This window comes from Ailuropoda melanoleuca, chromosome 9 (assembly GCF_002007445.2).
Source record: "Ailuropoda melanoleuca isolate Jingjing chromosome 9, ASM200744v2, whole genome shotgun sequence".
Taxonomy (NCBI): Eukaryota; Metazoa; Chordata; class Mammalia; order Carnivora; family Ursidae; genus Ailuropoda; species Ailuropoda melanoleuca.
The window spans coordinates 28,543,188-28,566,364 of NC_048226.1; the positions used below are offsets into that span (position 1 = coordinate 28,543,188).

The 23,177-nt window shown below is 37.7% G+C and overlaps 2 protein-coding genes across 5 annotated transcripts in view; one reads left to right on the forward strand and one right to left on the reverse strand.

Annotated features, from left to right (window-relative positions):
- The window catches only part of PEAK1 (pseudopodium enriched atypical kinase 1), a 287,490-nt gene extending 287,192 nt beyond the window's left edge, over window positions 1–298 (reverse strand). For both annotated transcript variants that reach the window (XM_034668003.1, XM_034668004.1), the window contains exon 1: window positions 103–298. The gene's annotated coding sequence lies outside the window, so the exon portion shown is untranslated. The remainder of the gene's footprint in view (window positions 1–102) is intronic.
- Window positions 299–774: 476 nt separating this feature from the next.
- The window catches only part of HMG20A (high mobility group 20A), a 78,133-nt gene continuing 55,730 nt past the window's right edge, over window positions 775–23,177 (forward strand). For all 3 annotated transcript variants that reach the window (XM_034668006.1, XM_034668007.1, XM_002925133.4), the window contains exon 1: window positions 775–1,088. The gene's annotated coding sequence lies outside the window, so the exon portion shown is untranslated. The remainder of the gene's footprint in view (window positions 1,089–23,177) is intronic.

The following is a 23,177-nucleotide window of genomic DNA, read 5'->3' on the forward strand; positions in this document are numbered from 1 at the left end:
TCCCCCGGGTCAGCGCCCTCACCCCAGGACGACCGTGGTCCCACAAGTCGGCGCCGGAGGAGAAGGGAACCAAGGGGACGTGGTTAGTCCTGCCCCCGTTACCTGAAAGGCGCACATGCCGCTGTGGTGACCACCATCGCCGGCCGGCCCGTCCCCTTCCTGGTGACCCCCGCCGCCGCCACCAAGCAACTGACACTGACTAACAAGTAACTAACTACTCGCCGCCGCCGAGTCTGTCGCGCGCTCCCGGCCGCCCGCCGCCCGCCCAGCCCACCAGCCTGCCAGCCTCCTCCCAGTCCAGCGCGCCACCCCTCCGCGCGCACACTCGCCGCCCCGCTCCTTGAGGAGCGAGCACGCGCGCGCGCACGAACCCTCGGCCTTCGGCTCCTCTTACCAGTCTCACCGCGGCCCCGCGGGAGGAATCACCGTGACGCCCCTCCTCTCGCGTTCCTACCTCCAGAGGATGAGCCTATGAGGGCGCCTGACTGGTGATGAGGGCGTGGCCAAAGGAAGAGGGCGGGACGACCAGGACCTTGGGCCAAAGTGAAGGGAAAATTTGGTTCCATTAAGTTCCAGAGGAAAAGGGCAACGGAGTATTGGCCCTTTTGGTGCCTAAGTCCCCTGGTCAGCCTGCCCTCGAATACAAAACATGTGTTTCCAAGGACTCCAGTATATAGTAATTACTGATTTCTTTCTGCAGGCCTTAGCAATTTAAAAAACTACATCTCCCAGAAACCTCCGCGACAGTAAGTCTCACCTTGCGTAATCACGTAGTCCTTCGCCGCATTTGAACAAAATAATCCCTTCATTTTTCTGAAGGTGTGGGGACTAATATTCCATTTTTGTCCCCACCGGAACAATTTTAAGTGTTACTGCGATAAGAAAAGTTACCTATGGGAAGATGGTTACGCGACCAGGTAAAGGGAAAGAAAAGATATCAAAATAAAGTACTGCGGAGGAATTTTTTCCATGCTGTGAGACGACGGAGTGAGAAGAGTGAAGGCGATTGAGAGGGGCTCAGGGAATTGTCCTCTGTGCAAGGGACTTTCTTTAGGCCCCAGGCCCCTGCCTGCCCCTATCGTCAGCAGGTCAGTAAGCAAGGCGAGCTTCGGGGTGGCCACAGTGGAGGTGCCCTTCACCCCTTGAAGATCATCTCTGTTTTGCTGTTGTTACTGGTTTGTCTCGGTTTGAGGCCGACTGAATGGGGGCGCTTCACTTCCGGTTGGGGGAGGGGAGGAAGGCCGTCCAAGGGGAGGGGGAAGACAGAACTCATTTCCTGTGGGGGTAGGGTGATGGTTTGGGGGTGTCCAACCCACTTCCATTGCCGGCAAAGGCTTGAAAACGTGATACTTGGTGCCATTTGCATAGACGGTATCTTAAAGTTTTAGGATTGTGTTTCATGTGAAAAGTTAGGTCATTCCCCAAAGTTGTGCTAATCACCAGCCTCCAGTCAGAATTTATGAGTTTTATTTCTACGTGTAAGAATGAAAATTTCCTTCCCCCCCGATTTTTTAAAGCGTTCATCAAAGTATTCGAAGACCTTTGTTAAAATTGCTGAGTTCCACAAGACATACTTTCTTGTGTAATTAATGGATTTCCCAGCTCTGCCCCCCTACTCAAGTCCAACCTTGATTCAGTGAGGTATAGTGGTGTTCTCTGTCTTGGCATGCCACCGGAACTCTGTAGCTGCTCTTTTAAGGAGGTGGCTTATTATAGGACTCAATGTTTTACATAAATTATGAGGCATTTTCACCTTACAAGAATGGAAATATCATACTGAAGTACTGAAATACTTGGTGTTACCTTAACTGATAGGATTGGTGTCTTAAATTCTTGGACCTGTTGATTTGAAGCTACAGCTTTTGCCCTGTACCTGAAAACAACTTCCTCAACCTCAAAAATTATTACATGTAACTTTCATGTAGCACTTTTGAGAGTTGTGCATTGGTAATTTTTCCCCTTTGTAGTATAATTAATTTCAGCACTGATTAAAAATTGGTATCTGCTCTTTGTGTTTTCAAACCATGGTGCAAGGATCATGATAGCTAGATTTTAAGCAAGTAGGACATTCGACTCACAAAGGGCAAAAGATGAATAAGAACTTTTTATTTTTCCTATGTTCTCAATGTTTTATAAGAAATGATATGTAAAGTGGTAATAAACACTCAACAATTTAGATTTCTTGGCTTCTCTTTTCAAGTATCACGTGTGTGTGTGTGGGTGTGTATGGGTACTGAAGGAGTCATTCTGGAGCCTATGAAATCTCAGTTTTAGTCATTTTAGTGACTAAAGTGAACCGTAATGTCTTTAAAGGATTTTTAAAAGAAGAAGGCCTGTGTATTTTTTCCTTTGGGATTTGTTACCTAATCTATCCTCAGAATTTGCAGTTGTTTTAATTCTAGGTCTTTTAAAAAGTTATTTCACTTAGAATTTATTAGAAGATGTCTTTTAAACTAAGTATTACAGTAAGGAAAAAATATGTGTTCCAGCTTCTGTAAACATTTAAAAAAAAAAAAATCTAAGACCCTAAAATCAGTGAGATATCTTTTAAAAGACTGCAACATTTCTGCAAAAATTGAAAAGGCAAGACATGATAATGTCTATGTTATTATTAATTGAAGGCTAGGGACATGTTAGACTGCCTCAAGGAGGTATTAATTAATTGATTAGAAAAAAAGTGCTCACTGTCTTCCATATTAATGTATTATAAAAGAAAATATGATATGATCACCCTGACAAATTAAACTATAGTATTAGGAATTATTGAAGTAAGCAAAGATTGTGGAACTAAATAAAAAAGATAGAGAAAATTTAGTTAAAATATTGATTAAGCTACATAGTATTGCCTTTAGGAAACTGGAGAGCAAAGGAGTTTTTTTAATTGGGTCTTTATGATATTCCGTGGAAGAATTGCAGTATAACAGAAATAAGAAAAATTGCTGCAGCTGAAAGACTTGAGTAGCTTGAAGAACTGTCTGTTCTGAAGAAAGTAATATATACAGCACATATCTGAAAGAAGACATTTTGTGATAAGTGGTAGTTATTCATTGGTTCCATCAAAGAAGAAATATTAGAAAAGCTTATGAGAAACAGAGGGAAAAGTCCATGGAACCTGCTTTTATTCTCTTTAAATCTTTAGAAGTGTTTCTTTAGAAAGGATTGCTATCTTCCAAGGACTTTTTTTTCCCCTCTGCGCTCTTTGTTGCAGCTTTCTTTGTATGTTTTAATAGAAACATAGTATCAAAATTAGAAAAATAAAGACTTATGGAAGTGTACTCTGCTACTTCTTTGAGTTAATGATTTTGAGAGTTTCATTCCATTGCTTGCGATCTATAAGAAAGAAATTGTTGGCACTTTTAAGGTACTCAGATTAGATAACCATTTTCTTTTCCAGAAACAGTCATTGGATATGCTGCTCACAAGAGTTTAAAACATTAAAATAATAGGCCAAAATTCTGTATTCCATTTCACTGAAATTTGATTATCCACAGAGTGCTAGGTGCTATATAAAGTGCAAAAGTGTCTTTTAATTTCTTTTGTCCACCTTTCATTGTAAAATCATGCTAATGTTTTACAGCTATTGCTGTTTTGTATATTTGTTGTTTTGGTAGTTTGTTTTTGCCATGGGGTTGAGTGTTAAAGAGAGTATCCTAACAACTTGAATGGTTTTTAAACTTACTGCTCTGCTGTCTTTATCTCTATTTCAAGAGTATTCGAATGAGAATACTCCTTACACAACTTGATTATGTCAGCAGAAGTTTATTGAGTGCTTACTGTGGGATAGACCCTGTTCTAGGGACTTGTGGTGTACAGTGAGTACAGACAAATAACCCTATTCGCTTGGAATTTACTCTCTAGTGTCCAAATGAAAAGCAGAATATTGCTGCCTTGGTATTCCTAAATAAGATCTATCATACAATCATTGTTCATACTGGATCAAGAAGCAACCCTAAACTTCATCTCTCCAGATCTCAATGTGTAAGCCGTTCCAAAACTAGTTTTGACTGTTTCAGCCTAACTTTTCTCCAGACCATTAAAGCCCCTGATCTCCTTTATGTACTAAAAACAGAAGTAAGCAATAGAGAAAATAGGGGATCAGAGAGGCCTGGTTTCAAAACTCATATCCACCTTTTACTAGCTGAGCTTACTAGCTTTGTTACCTTGAAAAATTTATTTGACCTCTCTGAGACTCAGTTGCCATAAACCTAAATAGGGTTGTTTGGTGGATTGAGTATATTCTGGGTAAATCACCTGGTACAATGCCTGGTGTTAGGACCTCAATGAATGCAATTATTTTATTCCAGTCTTGCTTCTGCTATTTTGGCCATTATGATTTGCCTACATGTGTGTTTTAAGCCTTACATGTCCTCCAAAGTATGGAGATGCAGTGCCAGAATTATTGAAATTATGCCTTCTTCTATCAGCCTGCTCTGCTATTAAGATTTTATTTTTTATCTCTTGTGAGAAGGAGAAATTTCTAATATCCATGATCACTTTAGAAAGTATATATAATAGAAGAGTTTCAAGAAAAGATTAAGGAATCAGCAAAGTAATTTGAATTGTTACAGAAAGGCTTTCAAATGATTCTTCTAAACCTATTTAAATACTAAGCCTAACATTCAAGAGCCTTCACTCATTACCCATCTACACATTCCTAACTGGATTGGTCTCTGAAAAAAATTCTGTACTGTACCCAGCCTTTCAATCTTTGTTCTTGCTATCCTCCACCTGAAACACTTTCTCTTTTCCTGGGAATCCCTATCTGTCAAAATGCCATCATCTTGGAGGCCCTACCACCTTCAACTTCAGGAAGTATTTTCTGATATTGGTCCTTCTCACTCCACTCTTTCAAGCATATATACTCTGACCATTGACTCTCCAGAGCCTTTTGTACTTATATGGCATTTAGCATCCATTGCTGCTGCTGCTGTTGTTTGCTTTTGTTATTTTTGTATGTGGAGCTTATGTACTGCCATAAAAGGCTGCAGACTATATCTTTTTCCTATCTGTGTCTGCTGAAATACCTGACACAATGCTATTCACATTATTCACATCACAAGTGTACAGTGCATATTTGTGGAGTTGAATTGGCGCTTGGGGTATGATGGAACTTACTAACTTTTGTGCACTATTTGTACCGAACATTAAGCACAGTGACCAGTGTACAACTCAGGTATCTGCCAAATGAAGGAACGAATAAGTCCTCACTCTCGCATTTGTGAGCATCTCAGGATGTCAGTGTATCAATGAGCATATATTAAACTACTGTATGATCAAAACTGTGAGAATTGATCCCTGTCTTCAATTTAAGTGGAAAGAAGTAAGTTGCAATTAACGTGTAGACTCTGAAAACTTCAGGTGTTTGAGTGAAGGTGGGATGGAGAGGTCAGTATAGTTGTTTGCATTGTGAAAGATAACCCAAGCTATCTGAACTCAGAAACAATAGATTTGGATATCAAGAGGTACTTAACTTGCATTTCTACTCATAGTTTGCATACCCAAGAGATTGAAAATACAGGGGCGCCTGAGTGGCTCAGTCAGTTAAGTGTCTGCCTTCAGCTCAGGTCATGATCCCAGGGTCCTGGGATAGAGCCCCACATCGGTCTCCCTGCTCAACGAGGAGCCTGCTTCTCCCTCTACCTGCTACTCCCCCTACTTGTGCTCTCTCTCTTTCTGTCAAATAAATTAATTAAAAAAAAAAAAGAAAATATATGCACACAAAAACTTTTATGTAGATGTTCAGAACAGCACTACTCGTAAGAGTCAAAAATAGAAACAAATCCAAATGTTCGTCAGTTGATGAATGAATAGAGTGTAGTATAGCCGTCCAAAGAAATATTATTCATCTGTAAAAAGGAAAGTAGTGATACATACTATGACATGGATGAACCTTGAAAATATTACACTCAATGAAAGAAGCCAGACACAGAAAGTCACATTATGTATGATTCCATTTATATGAAATGTCCATAGAGATGGAAAGTATATCAGAAGTTGCCAGGGGTTGGAGGTAGGGGATGGGGAGTGACTGCTAATGGGCATGGAATTTCTTCTGGGTTAATGAAGATGTTCTGGAATTAAATAATGGTGATGGTTGTACAATCTTGATACTAAAGTACCTTGTATACCAACATACTAAAAACCACTGAAATTGTACATTAAAGAGGTGTGTGAATTATATCTTTAAAAAAGAAGGAGATACTTAAACTTGAAGAATTTGGATTTTGGATGGAACTAGAAGAAAGCAACAGTATGGAAGCAAAGAGGTGATAATTTTTCCTCGGATCCTAGAGGGAAATATAAGTGGCTAGGTACAAGAGTTAGAGATATAGTGAGGATCAGGTGAGGATGGGTGTGAAGGTTTCCGGCTATCTTTTGTCTTAGTGAAGCAGGCAGTAAGGCAGTTGGTGAGACTAGAAAGGTGTTGACAAAGGAGAAATACATCCTAGGATCTTGATGGAAGCGTCAGATTTTTTATTTGGTCAGGGGTGTAGTATATTGTCAACTTGGTGTCCTTGTAAAGGTAAACTGAATTTAGAGGTTGAAAGTATCAGAAGGTCAGGGGGTTTGATAGCAATCAACAATGAAGTTAATGGAGAAGGTTGGAGAACAGAGACTAGACAAAGACAAAATAATTTGATTCTAAAACTCTCCTGAGAGGTGCCTGGGTGGTTCAGTGGTTGGGCGTCTGCCTTTAGCTCAGGTCATGATCCCAGGGTCCTGGGATCAAGGCCTGCATCGGCTCCCTGCTCAGTGAGGAGCCTGCTTCTTCTCCCTTTCCCTCTGCCTGCTGTTCCCCTTGCTTGTGTGCTCTCTCTCTCTCTCTCCCTGTCAAATAAATATATAAAATCTTTAAATAAATAAAACTATCCTGGGGCGCCTGGATGGCTCAGTCGTTAAGCGGCTGCCTTCAGCTCAGGGCGTGATCCCGGTGTTCTGGGATCGAGCTCCACATCAGGCTCCTAGGCTGGGAGCCTGCTTCTTCCTCTCCCAGTCCCCCTGCTTGTGTTCCCTCTCTCGCTGACACTCTCTCTCTCTGTCAAATAAATAAATAAATAAATCTTTAAAATAAAATAAATAAATAAATAAAACTATCCTGAGATGATGAAAATAGAAAATCTTAAATGAGAAGGAACCCAAGGGCAGTGACTTGGAGAGCTCAGTGCGAATAAAGGTATTCATTTGAAGAAATATGTGAGTACCTTTTATGTGCCAGCTATTATCCTTATTTGAATTAATGTCTTAGGATAAAGTCATATGAGTGGGATTATTGGTTCTAAGGGTATCAGCATTTTATAGTTCTCGATAGAATACTATATTATTTCTCTGAAAGGTTGAACTAATTTTTGATGCACCAGCAATGTATGAGTGTGTTGTTCTCCCCATAATTCCACTAGCAAGTTTTTGGCTAATTGAATAGATGCAAAATTGTTCTTCTTTTTGGCTGTTGCTTTTAATATACCATTTTCTATACCTTGGAATTGGCATCTATTGGAGCATGAAAGAATTCAAAGCCTTTATATTTGCTCCCCCATCTAGAATGGATTTTTTAAAAGGTATAGATTTTTTAGAACCCTAGAAATAAACCAGCCTCTAATTTGAATCAGCTTAAAAACTATTCAGTGGGGCTCTCCTTATTTTCTAAATGATATTCACATTCAAACCACAGTTAGCCATAATTCCAAATACTATTTGACTAATTTAATTCTAATAATTTAGTGTTGTAGGTATTAACTAACTTCATTTTACATATGAAAAAATTGAGACGTAGAGAGCTTAGGTCACTTGCCCAAAATCACTTAACCAGTAAGTGATAGAGACAAGATTTGAATGCCTCTTAAGCAAGTTATCATTCTCACACTCCATGAGCCCTCAGTATCACTACTAAAATTTTCTAGGGGCTGACAGAAACTGGAAGAAAAATCTGAGATGGAACTTGGATAGTCAGGCACTTACCTGTGCACATAATGAAGCAGTTAGCAGAGAAGTCTTTTATTTGCTTCATTTTTTCTTGGGGAGGCTGTAGTGCAAAGACAAAGAGAGGAAGGTCTCTCTCTAAGCCCGCATTTTCAGGGCCCTTTCTGTTTCTGCCTGATGAGCAGGTACATGCTGTCCCAAAATCTACAGTAGGAGAAAGAGGAAGGCAGTGGTAGAAAAGCAACTGCCATTGAGTATATACATTGAGATTCATCTGATGGTAGAAGGAGCAGACAAATGACCCTAAGAGAGTCCTGCAAAGTAGCTTTTAAAATAATAACTTCAAATCTAAACTGGTGATGAGGTTAATAAGATATTCAAATTTTTAAAAAAGATTCAAATCATGGTAGGCATTAGCAAATGAAGAGAGACCCTTTCACTTTTATTCAAGTATAGTATACTCACTAAATATATTTAAGATCAGGAATATTAAACAAGAGATGTCATGTTCCTATACTGGCTTTTAGTCAGATAAAATATAATCCCAATATATAGGTAAGGCAGTTAAGGCCCAAAATTATGCACCAAGCAGGTGACATAGTGGGTGCTAGAACATAGGCCTCCTGCTTCCCAGTACGTTTTACTAAATTGACTAAGAGAAAACAGTAACGTGTGGTTGTTTTGTAAGTTATATGTATAAATTTTTATAATTTAATATGCTATCCTCAAGAGAGGTAATTTCTCTGCATATCTTCAAACAATAGTAGAGATCCACACACCAGATTACTAAATGTTGTTAGAATGTTAGGTTAAAATAAGTGATATTGAAGATTAAGTTAAACCCTGGTGTATCAGATAATCTTATCTGTAAATTACACCTAAATAATATTTCTCTGTATCCAGTGTTGCATTGATGAGGGTGGGAAACACATATCTTTTGAAAACTTACCATAGAAACATTATTCATCAAAGATTATGGTGTACATGTGTGTTTATTTATATTGAAGCATTTGAATTTTCAGCACAGCCCAGTCCTTCTTCCATCCCTACTCCTTTAAGTGAAACTAATACCCCTCCTTCACAAGAATTAGTATCCAGATACTCCACTTTTTTCTTTCTTAGCCTGAGAATGTATATCTTTCTTCTCTTCCCATCTCCACATTTCTGTCATTCCTGTTCTCCATAGCTTTAATTCCTATTCTCTTGACATAAACCTTTCATTTTCGTCGCTGATGGTATCATAATTACTACAACTCTTTGGGGTAACAGTGTAACAGTATAGCTGTTATATCAGCAATAATGAAGCGTTCGTAGTCATGAGCCAGTCATTGACTGATAGGATTTTATTCTGAAAAAATATTTCAAATGAGGAAAGTAGTTAAAGACACAAAATGTTAATAGTACTGATATCTATACTGTCTAAAAAAATGGAAACCTTCTGAATATCCAACAGTAAAGTAGTGGTTAAGCAAATTACTGCCTCCCCATTCAGTAGGCTATTAGACATTTTTCACAAGAGCTTCTTTTAAAATACATAGAAAAATATTTTAAGAATGTTTTTTCAAAAAGAAAAAGGAAAAAATAAAAAGAAGAGGAAAACTGATGTGATAGGTGTATATTTCTGAAGCATTTTTATTTCCTGTATAATAATAACTGACGTTTATTGAGCATTTAACTGGTATCAGACATGATACAAAAGCAATATTAGAGAAGTAGTATTGAGTAGTTAGTAAGGAAAGTGCTCTAGAGTCAAATCCTTGCTCCATCAGTTACTACTATGTGACCTTGGAAAGGAAATGGGAGATGATAATCATATCTCCATTAAATCCACATAAAGTGCCTGTCACATAGTAAGCCCTCATTAAGTGTTTTTGTTACTAGACATTTTACAAATGTATTTCATTTAATCTTCACATCTCATAACTTTATAAGATAGTATTCATTTTACATAAAAGAAAATTGAAACTCAGAATGTTTAAGTATCTAGGTTAAGTAATTTGCCAAAGTCACACAGCTAGTAACCAGTAGAGTTTTGATTGAGAACCCTGCTATGACTTCCACTTCTGGCTCTGAAGGACTAGGTTGCTACAGACTGATGCTTTTGCTGAGAACAACATGAAAAGGCAAGTATCATACCAAAAAAAAGAAAAGAAAAGAATAGTAACATCAGAGACCTACTGAGGTAGCCAGAACTTAAAAAACCAAAATTTTGGAGCCCAGGCAACTTCAAAGATGTGGGCTTATGTTCTGTGCTTCTCTTTTCCCCTCTAGGAATTTGGTTAATTCTTGGTACAAGAGAAGAGATTATGAAACTTAGCAGAGGACTTCTGCTAGAAGCAGAGGAGCCAGTTGAGGGCTGGTACACAAAAATTGGGAGTTTAGAGATCCCCAGGTGGCCAGGACTGAGGAGCCAAAAATCCTAGGAGAAAAGGTTAGGCACCAAGAAATTATTTTTTTTTATTTATTTTTCCCTTAGGGTATTTGTTACCCAGAGTCAAAGGTTAAGAAGCTAAGCAGAAAACTCCTGAAAATCAGAGTGAAATTTTTGTCCGTCTCATGATGTTAAGAAGCAAAAGTTAAAGTTCAGGTTCCTCCAAGGAGGAAAGGACCTATAAATATCCCAGCTCTCAAGTAGAATTCCCTTTTAAAGGACTATACCCTTTAAGTGGAGGCAAACTAGAGGTAGAGAGAGAGCCTTACGAAAATTGCCACCTAACCTCAAATCAGCTCAATTTCTGATAAAAATAAAATGATCTATCCTGTTGCCGCATTCCAGAGGAGAGGGTGATTTCTCTCTGAAGGAAGTAATGTCATCCAAAGCTTCTACAATTTTTCATCTACCTTGTTAGCAAAAATTACCAGGCATATGAAAATAATAAGATTAAGAGAAAATGCGGACAATGGGAACAGATGAAGTAATACAGATATTGGAGTTATCAGACACAGACAGTGACTAATGTGTTTAAAGAAATAGATGCTAAAATGGAAAATGTTACTAGAAAAGTGGGATTTAAAAATCATTTGGATGTTCTAGAAACCAAAAAATACAATGATTGAAACTAAGAACCTTTAATAGGATTTAACAAAACAGAAGAGGTGAATTGGAAGATAGAGCCTTAGAAAATGTCAGACTGAAGCATGGAGAAGTATGAAAATATAATAAAAAGTATAAGAGAATGTGAAAGGCTGAATAATGGCCCCTGAAAGATGTCCATATCCTAATCCCAGAACCTGTGCATATGTTACCCTACATAAGAAAAAAAGAACTTTGCAGATATGACTAAATTAGGAATCTTGAGGTAAGATTATCCTGGATTATCCAGATGTGTCCTGTGTAATCAGAAGGATCTTAAGTGGGAGGCAAAAAGATCAGATATAGATAGAAGATACACAGAAACAGGTCAGAGAGAAGAGAAGATGCTGCATTCGTTGCTTTGAAGGTCGAGGAAGGGGCCATAAACCAGGAGGCAGCACCTAGAAGCTGGAAAAGGCAAGGAAATGGATTCTCCGCTAGAGCCTCCAGATGAATCCAGCCCTTTGGAACTGTTTTAGACTTCTAATATCCAGACCATAAGGAAATAAATTTGTATAACTCTAAGCCAGTAGTTTTATGGTAATTTGTTATAGCAGCAATATGAAAATATTCAAAAATATAGGGGAAGTGATGAAAAAGTCTAATACACTTGTAATTGGAGTCCTGGAAAAGGAGAGAGAAAATTAGGAAAAGCAGTGTTTGAAAAGATAATGTGTTGTGACTAATTGATAAATTAACCTTTGGTAAGTAGAGCTTTGGAGTGTCATGTGGTGAAGCACAGTTTAACAAAAGATCATAAGGGAATCGAAATAGAAAAATTTATTTCTCACAGGTCCTAGAGAAAGTACATGGTACACCTTAAGGGACCACACAGGAAGATCAAGGCAGGGTACAGATAGAGAGAGCCACAGGACCGGGGCATATGCCTTTATGAGGTTCCATGGGCGAAGTGCTTTGGAGTTCCCAGGCTAAGGCTTGACTGATCAATTGAAACCAAAAGAACAGAATTTAATAAGCTCCAAGGGGATCTTAACCTAGGGGACACACAAGGGGAAGGCCCTGGGAGCTAGGGGAGACTGTTATCACAAGAGCTATTGGGTAAATCGTATCAGGAACTTAAATTTATGTGTGACTCTGCAGGCTGTTGGCTAAGGCATGTGCTTTCCTGAGGGGCAAATGTCAGTTTAAGCTCCCTCCACCCCCAGGCTGCGTGGCCCAATAAAATGGACACCAGTACAGCAATACCATGGAGTCCCTTAGCTAAACTTTTGACATAATGACTGAGAATTTTCCAGAACTGATGAAAGACATCAAGCCATGGATTTCAAAAGTACAGTAAACCCCAAGCAGAATAAATGCAAGGAGGAAAATAAGAAAAAGAAATGCAAGGAGTACCAAACTTAGGCACTTTATAGTAAAACTGCTGAAAGTAGCCAGAGAATTAAAGACCCTTCATATTCAAAGGAACAATGATAAGACACATCTGACTTCTCAACAGAAATAATGGAGGTCAAAAAAACAATGGAATGCAATCTTTAAAGTGCTTGAAGAAATTAACTGTCAATCTGAAAATCTATTCCCAATGAAAATGTTGTTCTGAAGTACATGAGACATAAAGAGATTACCAGAAAAATAACTAAAACAACTTACTGCATGCATTCCATCACAAAAAAACAAAAACAAACAAAAAACCTTAAAGGTAATTTTTCAAACAGAAAAAAATGATCCTAGATGGAACTTGAAAGTTCAAGAACGAAACAAAGAGCAACAGAAAGGATAAATACATGGATACAGCTACATTAACATTGACTATATAAAAACAATAATGTCTTTCGGGGTTTTAAATATATATAAAATTAAAATGTGTGATCATTGTAACACAAAAGGTAGGATCAGTGTAAATGGAAAGTACAAGGTCCTAGCATTGTCTGGAAGGAGTAGAATTCCTAATGTTTTATTAGACTAAAATAAGCCAATGATGTATGTTGTAATCTCTTGTATAACCAGTAAAAGAACAGTAAGTGAGTGTATAGCTAGGAGAAAAACAGAATGAAAAATTACTAGATTAATCCAAAAGAAGGAAAGAGAAGGACATATAACATGAGACAGAAACAATAATATAATAGGTAGAAACCAAATTTTATTAAAAAACCAATTAAAACAGTAAATGTCAGATTGATTTTTTTTTTAATACAACTACATACTGCTTATGAAAGACTCACCATAAATGTAAAGACCCAGAAAGATTGGAAATAAAAGAATGGAAAATATCATACAAACACTAAACAATATATATATATATTTATTAATAGCAATGAACAATAGACTTGAATACAAGAAGAATAACTAGAAATAAAGAATATTTCATAATTATAAAAGGGTCGTTCTTTTTTTTTAATTTTTTTTAAGTAATCTACACCGAAGATGGGGCTCAAACTCACAACCCTAAGATCAGGAGTCCCATGTTCCAGCAACTAAGCCAACCAGACACCCCAAAAGGGTCATTCTATCAGGAAAACGTAAGAACTGTAAGTTTGTATGTGTCTAGTAATACAGCTTCAAAAATGTTTTTTCAAGTTCACACAGATCTTTTACCAAAATAGATCATATGATGGGCCATAAAGAAAGTCTCAACAAATGTAATCCAGAATGTGCTATCCAGCCACAATAGAAATAAGAAATGGATTATAAAAGAGTAGGTAGCAAACTCCCCCCAAAATATATTTCCAAATAACCCATTGGATCAAAGAGAAAGCACTATGAAATTAGAACACATTTGCAACAGAATGATAATGAAAATACAGTATGTTAAAATATATGTGAATCCGCTAAAGCTATGATGGAAATGTATATGATGGGAAATGTATAGCTATAAATGGGTATATTAGAAAAGAAGTCAAAAATCAGTGATCTCAATATCCATCTCAAGAAATTAGGAAAAGAACAGCAGATTAAAACTAAAGTAAGTAGAAAAAGGAAATTATAAAAAGTAGGAGTTAGGGGCGCCTGGGTGGCACAGTCGTTAAGCGTCTGCCTTCGGCTCAGGGCGTGATCCCGGTATTCTGGGATCGAGCCCCACATCAGGCTCCTCTGCTATGAGCCTGCTTCTTCCTCTCCCACTCCCCCTGCTTCTGTTCCCTCCCTCGCTGGCTGTCTTTCTTCAAATAAATAAAAAATGAAATCTTTAAAAAAAAATTTTTTTAAAGTAGGAATTAATGAAATAGAAAACAAATGTGTAATAGGAAATAACAAGAAAACCAAAAGTTAGTTCTTTGAAGAAATCAGTAAAATGCATAGACCTCTAGCAATACTGATCAAGGGGAAAAAAAGGCACCTGGGTGGCTCAGTCGATTAAGCATCTGCCATTGGCTCAGGGTCCTGGGATTTAGCCCTGCATCTGGCTCCCTGCTCAGCTGGGAGCTTGCTTTTCCCTCTGCCTCTGCCTCTGCCGCTCCTCCTGTGCTCTCTCGCTTGTGCTCTCTCTCTCAAATAAATTCTTTTAAAAAAAATACAATATTAGGAATGAAAAGAAGACATTTCTTTACAGATTCTACAGATGTTAAAATGGTAAGATATTATGAACAACATTATGCAAGGAAATTTTAAATTTCAGGTGAAATGGTAAACATACTTTACCAAAATTGGCACATGGAGAAATGGAATATCTGAATATTGCTTTTACCTGTTAAAGACATTGACTCCATTTAAATTTTATTTACAAAGAAAGTCATGCCTAGATGACTTCACTGGTGAATTCTTTTTTTTTTAAGATTTTATTTATTTATTAGAGAGAGAGAGAGAAAGCACGAACAGGGGGAGGGGCAGAGGGAAAGGAAGAAAAGGACTCCCTGCAGAGTAGAGAGCCTGACACTGGGCTCCTTCCCAAGACCCTGGGATCATGACCTGAGCCGAAGGCAGATGCTTAACCCACCAGAGCCACCCAGGCACCCCACTGGTGAATTCTTTTTTTTTTTTTTTTAAGATTTTATTTATTTATTCGACAGATATAGAGACAGCCAGCGAGAGAGGGAACACAAGCAGGGGGAGTGGGAGAGGAAGAAGCAGGCTTCCAGCGGAGGAGCCTGATGTGGGGCTCGATCCCATAACGCCGGGATCACGCCCTGAGCCGAAGGCAGACGCTTAACGACTGCGCTACCCAGGCGCCCCAAACCCACTGGTGAATTCTTATAAATGTTTAGAGAAGTAACCCCAATCTTAAACTCTTCCACAGAATATGACTCATTTTCTGAAATCAGCAAAGCCTTGATTCCAAAACCCGACTATCACATTTTGAGAGAAAATATTTACAGGCCAGCCTCTTTCATAAACCTAAATATATTACTTGGGAATGTAAAAAATCTAAAAGAATCTACAAATTATTAGAATTAATAAATGAAGTTAGCAAGACTACTTGATGCAAGGTCAAAATACAAAATTAATTTGTATATAAGCAACAAGTTAGAAAATGAAATTTACAAAAACAATACCATTTACAATAGAATCCAAAAAAAAAAAAATCAGACCTTTTGACAGAAAACTTTGACAGAAATTAAAAGATAATAATCTATAGTCAGATTGGGAAACTCAGTTCTCTGAAGATTGACTCCTTCCTAAATTGGTCTATAGATTAAATAGAATCCTAATAAAATGCCAGATGGCTTATATCTAGGGTAGAAAAAGGGAGTGACAAATTGGTTTTAAAATCCTCACAGACATGAAAAGGACTAAGAATAGTCAAGACAATCTTAAGAACAAAGCTGGAAGACTTTCATTACCAGATAACAGGGTTTGCTATAAAACTACAGTAATCAGACTGTGTCATAAATCACACGAGGATAGACAAATGGATCTATGGAACAGAGTAAAGAGTCCAGAAACAGTCTAACATGTATGTGATTACTTGATTTTATGACAGCAAAGGCACTGCAGCACAGTAGGGAAAGAAGAGTTTTCAATAAATAGTGGTGGGTTGCGTGAGGAGAGAAAAAAAAATGAGTCTTGATTCCTACCTCACAGGAATCAATTCCAGTTGGTTCATAGGTCTAAATGTTAAAGATAAGACTTTAGGGACAAACTGAAAATACCTTAACAATCTTGGAATAGGTGAGGATCCAGAAAGGAAGGAGAAGATTGCTAAATTGAACCTTATTAAAATTAAGAACTTAAACTCATCAGAATACATAACTATTATAAGAGTGAACAAACAAGTCACAGAGTGAGAGTATATAATTGTAATCCATGTATCTAATAAAGGACTTGTCAAACTCCTAAAAATCAGTAAGAGAAAAAAGAAAACCAAATTTCCAAAAGGACAAAATACTTGAATGGGTGCTCCACAAAAGAAACTATCCAAAAACCAACATGCATCCAATAATTGTTAATCATTGAATAAATTCAAATCAAAACCACAATGAGATACCACTACATAGCCTAAGAAATGGCTAAAATAATGAAATACCACTACATACCCTAAGAAATGGCTAAAATTTTAAAAGACTGACAGTATCAAGTACCTTGATGTGGAACAACTGAAACTTATGTGCTACTGGTAGATGTGTATGTAAATCATTGAGACTATTTTGGAAATCAGTTTGTATATTCTAAAAGTGAACATGCATATATCCTCTGACCTAGCTATTCTGGGATGTACAGCCAGCAGAAATCTATACATATATTCACCAAAAGACAAGAATGAACCAGAGTATTCGTAGTAGCATTATAAATAGCCTTAACATCCATCACAGTAGAAAGGGTGAATAAATTCTTCTTAACAACATGGGATGATCATCAAGCATAATACTGAGCAAAAGAAGCCAGACACAAATAAGTATATAGTGTATGGATGAAGTTTGAAAACAAGCAAAACAAATTTACAGTTTAGAAGTCACACTAGTGGGGCGCCTGGGTGGCACAGCGGTTAAGCGTCTGCCTTCAGCTCAGGGCGTGATCCCGGCGTTGTGGGATCGAGCCCCACATCAGGCTCCTCTGCTATGAGCCTGCTTCTTCCTCTCCCACTCCCCCAGCTTGTGTTCCCTCTCTTGCTGGCTGTCTCTGTCTCTGTCAAATAAATAAATAAAATCTTTAAAAAAAAAAAAAAAGAAGTCACACTAGTTATTATTATGGTGATAGTGTATGGGAGGGTTACATTGTAGGTGAAAGTCATACTTTTCACAAGCTATGCACTTATAATTTGTATAATTTTCTTCTAACTTAATTTACTTAACCTTCTCCAAATGACTTTAAAGGCTATGTTATTTTTCTAGACATCCCACCCCCATACAAACCATGTAGATGGTATGCTTATCTACGACTACCAGTCCATCAGAAGGGCCTTGCCAGATCGCTCATAACTTCCATGTTGCAAAAAAACAGACATCTTTTCTCATTATATTTAATCTCTCAGCAACATTTGGGTTTATCTTTTTTTCTTCACACCTTTGCAGACTCCTCTGTTGATCTTCTAATTGTTGAATTCCTCAGGACTCAATCCTCTTTCCTTACTCTACCATCTCTCCCCAGGATATCTCTTATATTCTTGACTTAAAATACCAACCACCATATGTGCTGAAAATTCCTAAATTCCTATCACCAACCCAGACTTCTGAGCTCTAGGGTCTGGTGTTCAGCTTCCAACTTGATATTTATCTCAAAGGCATCTTACAATGATCATATTCAATCTTACTTAAGCTCTTGGCTCTTTCCCTATTTCTACATCTTCAATCTTGTTGATCTCTATAAATCATATCTCCATAAATATTTACTAACTTCCTAATTAGACATCTTGAATCATTTTTAAGACCTCTCATTACCGGAGCACTTGGGTGGCTCAGTCAGTTAAGCATCTGCCTTTGGCTTAGGTCATGATCCTGGGCTCCTGGCATCCAGCCCCACATCGGGCTGCCTGCTCAGCAGGGAGCCTGCTTCTCCCTCTCCTCCCTACTCATGCTCTCTCTCACTATCTCTGTCTCTCTCAAATAAATAAAATATTTTTTTAATAAGACCTCTCATAGGGGCGCCTGGGTGGCGCAGCGGTTAAGCGTCTGCCTTCGGCTCAGGGCGTGATCCCGGCGTTATGGGATCGAGCCCCACGTCAGGCTCCTCTGCTATGAGCCTGCTTCTTCCTCTCCCACTCCCCCTGCTTGTGTTCCCTCTCTCGCTGGCTGTCTCTATCTCTGTCGAATAAATAAATAAAATCTTTTAAAAAATAAAATAAAATAAAAAGACCTCTCATTACCATGCACATATATGAGTACACACACACACCCATCCAGACCACCACTAGATTCTATCGATTTTGCTTCCTAAACAGATCTTGAATTTACCCCCTATGCTGTATCCTCCACTCCCAGTATACTATTTCAAACCACCACCTTGCTGTGGAGGACTATTGCAGTAGCTTCCCAGCTGGTCCTTCTAGATCCATTCTTACTACCTGTCAGTCCATTCTTCACACAGAAGTTAGAATGATCCTTTCAAAAGCATAAATACATCATGCCTTTCCTTAAAATTCTTCAAAGGTTTGCTCCTACACTTTGGAGAAAACCCAAACCTTTAACATAGCCCCACATCTCTGCAGGATTTAGTTCTTGCTTATCTCTCTTTACTGCTCTCCTCTCCTGATCATTTTCTACAGCCCACTCTAGCCTTCTCCCACTTCCTCCAAAGCACCAAGTTCTTTCTCACCTCTATTCAGCATGGAATGTACCTATTTAACATTCAGGGCACTTCTGTAGAGAGGTGCCCTGTCTAAATGACAACTCCCACTGTTATTCTATAGTGTTCTGTTTTCCTTCATAGAATTTTTTTATTTTAAATTTTGTTTATTGGTATATTTGCTTGATGTCTTTTACTTCAAACCGTAACTTTCATGACAACAGAGACTGTTTTGCTCCCTGTTGTAGTTCTGGTATCTTAACTAAATGCCTATGTTATATGTTTAGTAAATATATGGTAAATGAGAAAAGATAGCATGCCACCTTAGGTAAATTATAAGTCAGGAACTATTTCATTTGTGTGCCTGTACCCTGGGAGCATGAAAGGGTTTCCTCTGGGTTAGTCCTTTATTTCTTCAGAATTGCTCTCTGAGAAAGGCATCACGTAATCATTGTAATGCCTGGAGACCTTTTTTGATAAGTCAGTCTTCTCAGTGATGTATAGTTTATGTGCTAAGCTGAACTGTCAGTTGTGGGCAAATTTTATTTAAGCCCCCAAAGAGGAATACACCTGCCCACATTTCTTAGATTAGAGCTCTTAAAAACTAGAGGCAGTGTTCTCACTGGCAATCTCGGCTAAGTAATTTGTCTTCATTTCTAGAACTTCATTTTTTTCTTTTAATTCTTATAGCACTACAAAGGAAAGGTGGTCTAATTGCATTTGCTTACTACTAGAATTGACAGGATTGTTCACGTAAAGATTATTAGCTATTTTGGTCATACAAGTATGTTGAAATGCCACCACAGTAAGTATATGACCTGCCTTTTAATCACAGCAAGGCAAAAATGACCACATTTCATGATACTACTATCTTCATATGTTTCATAAACTATACAGAGCTATTATGATGTTACAAAATATTCTACATTTTCTTAAGAGCTTATGTTTGCTTTCTTCATCTTAGACTTAGTTTTTAATTAAAATTTTAATTGTTTTTAAGCTAATTTCAGTAAAATTAGGTGTTTCATTGTATGTTTGGTAGAAAATGAGAAGTCCAGAAATTTGAAGCAGTTTTCAGGCCACTCACATGAAAAAACCCATTTAAAAAATGCCTGTTTAGGGGCGCCTGGGTGGCACAGCGGTTAAGCGTCTGCCTTCGGCTCAGGGCGTGATCCTGGCATTATGGGATCGAGCCCCACATCAGGCTCTTCCGCTATGAGCCTGCTTCTTCCTCTCCCACTCCCCCTGCTTGTGTTCCCTCTCTCACTGGCTGTCTCTATCTCTGTTGAATAAATAAATAAAACCTTTATTTAAAAAATGCCTGTTTACTACCCAATTTTAGACCAGATAAATTTCATTTCAAGAGGAAGAGTTTTAGGGATTTAACATATTTCTTAATGTATAGTAAATGATTTATTCTTTATTTCTAAGGTCTAGATACCATACTTAGAATTCTCCCATAAATTGAAAAAAAACATGCCAGATGTTTACTGTGCATATAAGCAGATTCAGGGCCATGGTGGGGAAGGGGTGCAGAACAAGAATGAAGAGTTTGAATGCTTTTGAAAAGCCAGGTTTCTGACATTATCACTATCAACATCATCATTATTCTACCTTTAGCAAAATTGTTAATTCTCTCTTGGTGAAATAATTTTTAGAGCTTCATCTATTTATTGATATTTGCAGATTTACCAGACATTCATAGCTATTTTCATATCAATGAAATTAGGGCTCATAGGAGTTTTAGAATGTCTGCTCTCGGGTATGACTAAATAAGTTTCTGAATTTCACAATCTTCTGGTTGCTACTGCCAGCATTTTCTTCAGATTTTAAAAATGTAGATCACTGACTCTAGAGCTAGTGAAATAATATATTAGAGAAATATTGACTTTCTTTCTATAGTACTGTAACAACATACAAATATGGTAAACTATGATTATAGAGGGGGTGGGGAGATTTAAGTACAGGGATCTCTGCCATATGTAAGAACAGTCTTTTCAAGCTAATTGCCAATTTAGGGAGTGTATTAAATAAACATAATCGTTTTTATGTTTATTTCAAAAAAGGGGAAAGAGCAGCTTTATTTTGCCAGAAAGACAATGTCAGCTGCTAGGCATTTATTTCCTAGCAAAACAAACTACTTGCAAAATTCTAATTGGCAGATTTCTTCTCCCTGGCGTCTAATTAAAATCTTTCTCTAGCAATACATGATACTGAGGATAGTGTACAGATTCATTTATTGTACCAAGAAAAACTTGGGCCAAGTATGTCTTTCTAGCTTTCAGCCATTACTAATTATGTATCTTCTCTGATTTGTTTAGTACTATCATTGGTAAGGAGCAGAGTAGATGTATTGTTTACAGTCTTTCCCTTTTATGCCTATGTCATTGTTTCTAGAGTTGTATTCATTTCTGCAGCGAGTTTAATGTTTTTTTAGGTAAGTGAAACCTTATCATACTAGAAATTACAACTCAATTTTTGTGTGTAGCTTAATGTCTGTTATACAATAAAATAATACTGGTGCATAGGATTGGAATTGATCTCTATTTGCATCCTACCTTAGAGTGCTACCCTACAAATGAATATTGCTGCTCCAAGGGGGCTGGGTGGAAGACCAAGGATGAATTGGTGTAATTGCATCCTCGTTATTAAAAAGTAGAAAATGCTTAGCCAGTGGTACAGCAACCATTTTTATATCAAGGACACTGTCCTGTTAGTTAGCAGTTGATCATCATCTGATAGGAGCCTTGAGTTCAAAGATTTGAAATTCAAAGTGCTGTTTTTCAAATAGATTAAGTGGATTGAAGTTCAGCGGTGCATCATTTTATGAGTATAGTATAATGATAGTGAGAACTTTTTTCCTCCTAAATACTTACATTGTTCTTTTTTTTTTTTTCCTTGTAACTGTGCCCTCTTAGAAGGTAGGAAAAGCATGTGTAACCTGGTGTGTTCAACTCTTAGCTGGGCTTCACGTTTATTGTTTCAGTACTTAGTAAATACCCTTAATAAAGCATAAATTTTAGCTACAGATCTGAACTTACTTTGCTATGACCTGTAATAGTCTGCTCTACACTCTGCTCTTTGTCTTTCAAGCAAATCACATCATCCAAAACTTATAACCTACTTTACTACAATAGTGCTGACATGTTTTGGGAGCCTGGAAGGCAGATTGAAATTAAACTGGCATCATGGGATCTCAGTTGGTTTAACAGCTTCTCCTACCTTACTTGGTAATGCATGTATAATAATACTGAATGGCATTTGCTCTCAAGAGATTTTGGAGTTGATAGCAACAGAAATGTATTGCAGGAAAGAACATAAATACTGTAATTAAAAGGGTTATGGGAGAGACTAGAAATTACTCTATCTGAATAATTTGTTAATCTGAAGAGCTAAACCATGTGTTTAAATATGACACTGTGAAAAATAATCTTCCCAGTTCAAAAACTAAGAGTAAACTCCATCATAGGTAGAAGACTAAAGATGCATATGGAGCATTAAATCTTACGATACTTATCTTTTCATAATTATATTTATTTGCTGGACACAAGCTATTTGATATAATTTATTGTTCTTTTATTTACTTAAATTTAGAGAAGGTCGGGGCTGCATTTTTTTTTTCACTGAATATTTACCAGCCCTGTATAACAGTCTTATTAGCAAGCCAAATGCATCTTACAACCTAGGGGATAAATTTGTAAGATACTTCATGCAAGAACAAAGAGAGGGTACTAAAGATGTAAATTCAATGTAGGGAAGATATAGTTGTTTTTAATACATTCTTTTAATTTAAACTTTTTTTTAAAGATGTATTTGTTTTTATTTTAGAGAGAGAGGAAGAGAATGCAAGTGGGAGAGGGACAGAGGGAGAGAATCCTCAAGCCGACTTTCTGCTGAGTGGGGATCCTGATGAGGCGCTTGATCTCACAACCCTGAGATCATGACCTGAGTCAAAATCAAAATCAAGAGTCGGACACTCGACTCACTGAGCCACCCAAGTGCCCTAGAAGCTTTTTATGTTGTATTTCATTTAAATGTTCCTTTTCCTGATCCCAAAACTGGTTTAAGGTGATCATTCCCTATTATGGGGCCAAGTGTTATTGCTTGTTCTAATGATACAATAATGTATCCTTATTGTAAAACACTTGAACTTTAAAGACTTAAAGCAAGCATAATTTTTATGCTTTCAAACAGAATTTTATTTTTTTTTAATTTTTTTTTAAAGATTTTATTTATTTATTTGACAGAGATAGACACAGCCAGCGAGAGAGGGAACACAAGCAGGGGGAGTGGGAGAGGAAAAAGCAGGCTCATTGCAGAGAAGCCTGATGTGGGGCTCGATCCCATAACGCCGGGATCATGCCCTAAGCCAAAGGCAGATGCTTAACCGCTGTGCCACCCAGGCGGCCCTCAAACAGAATTTTAAAACGTAAAAAGTAAAAATACCTGAGGACAGTGGGTAGCCTCTTGAATGACTTTAAACAAAGAATGATATGCATGATCAGATTTTTATTCTAGAATGATCACTGGTAGTTGTGTGGAAACAGACTGGAGTCAGGAGGGACAGGCAGGC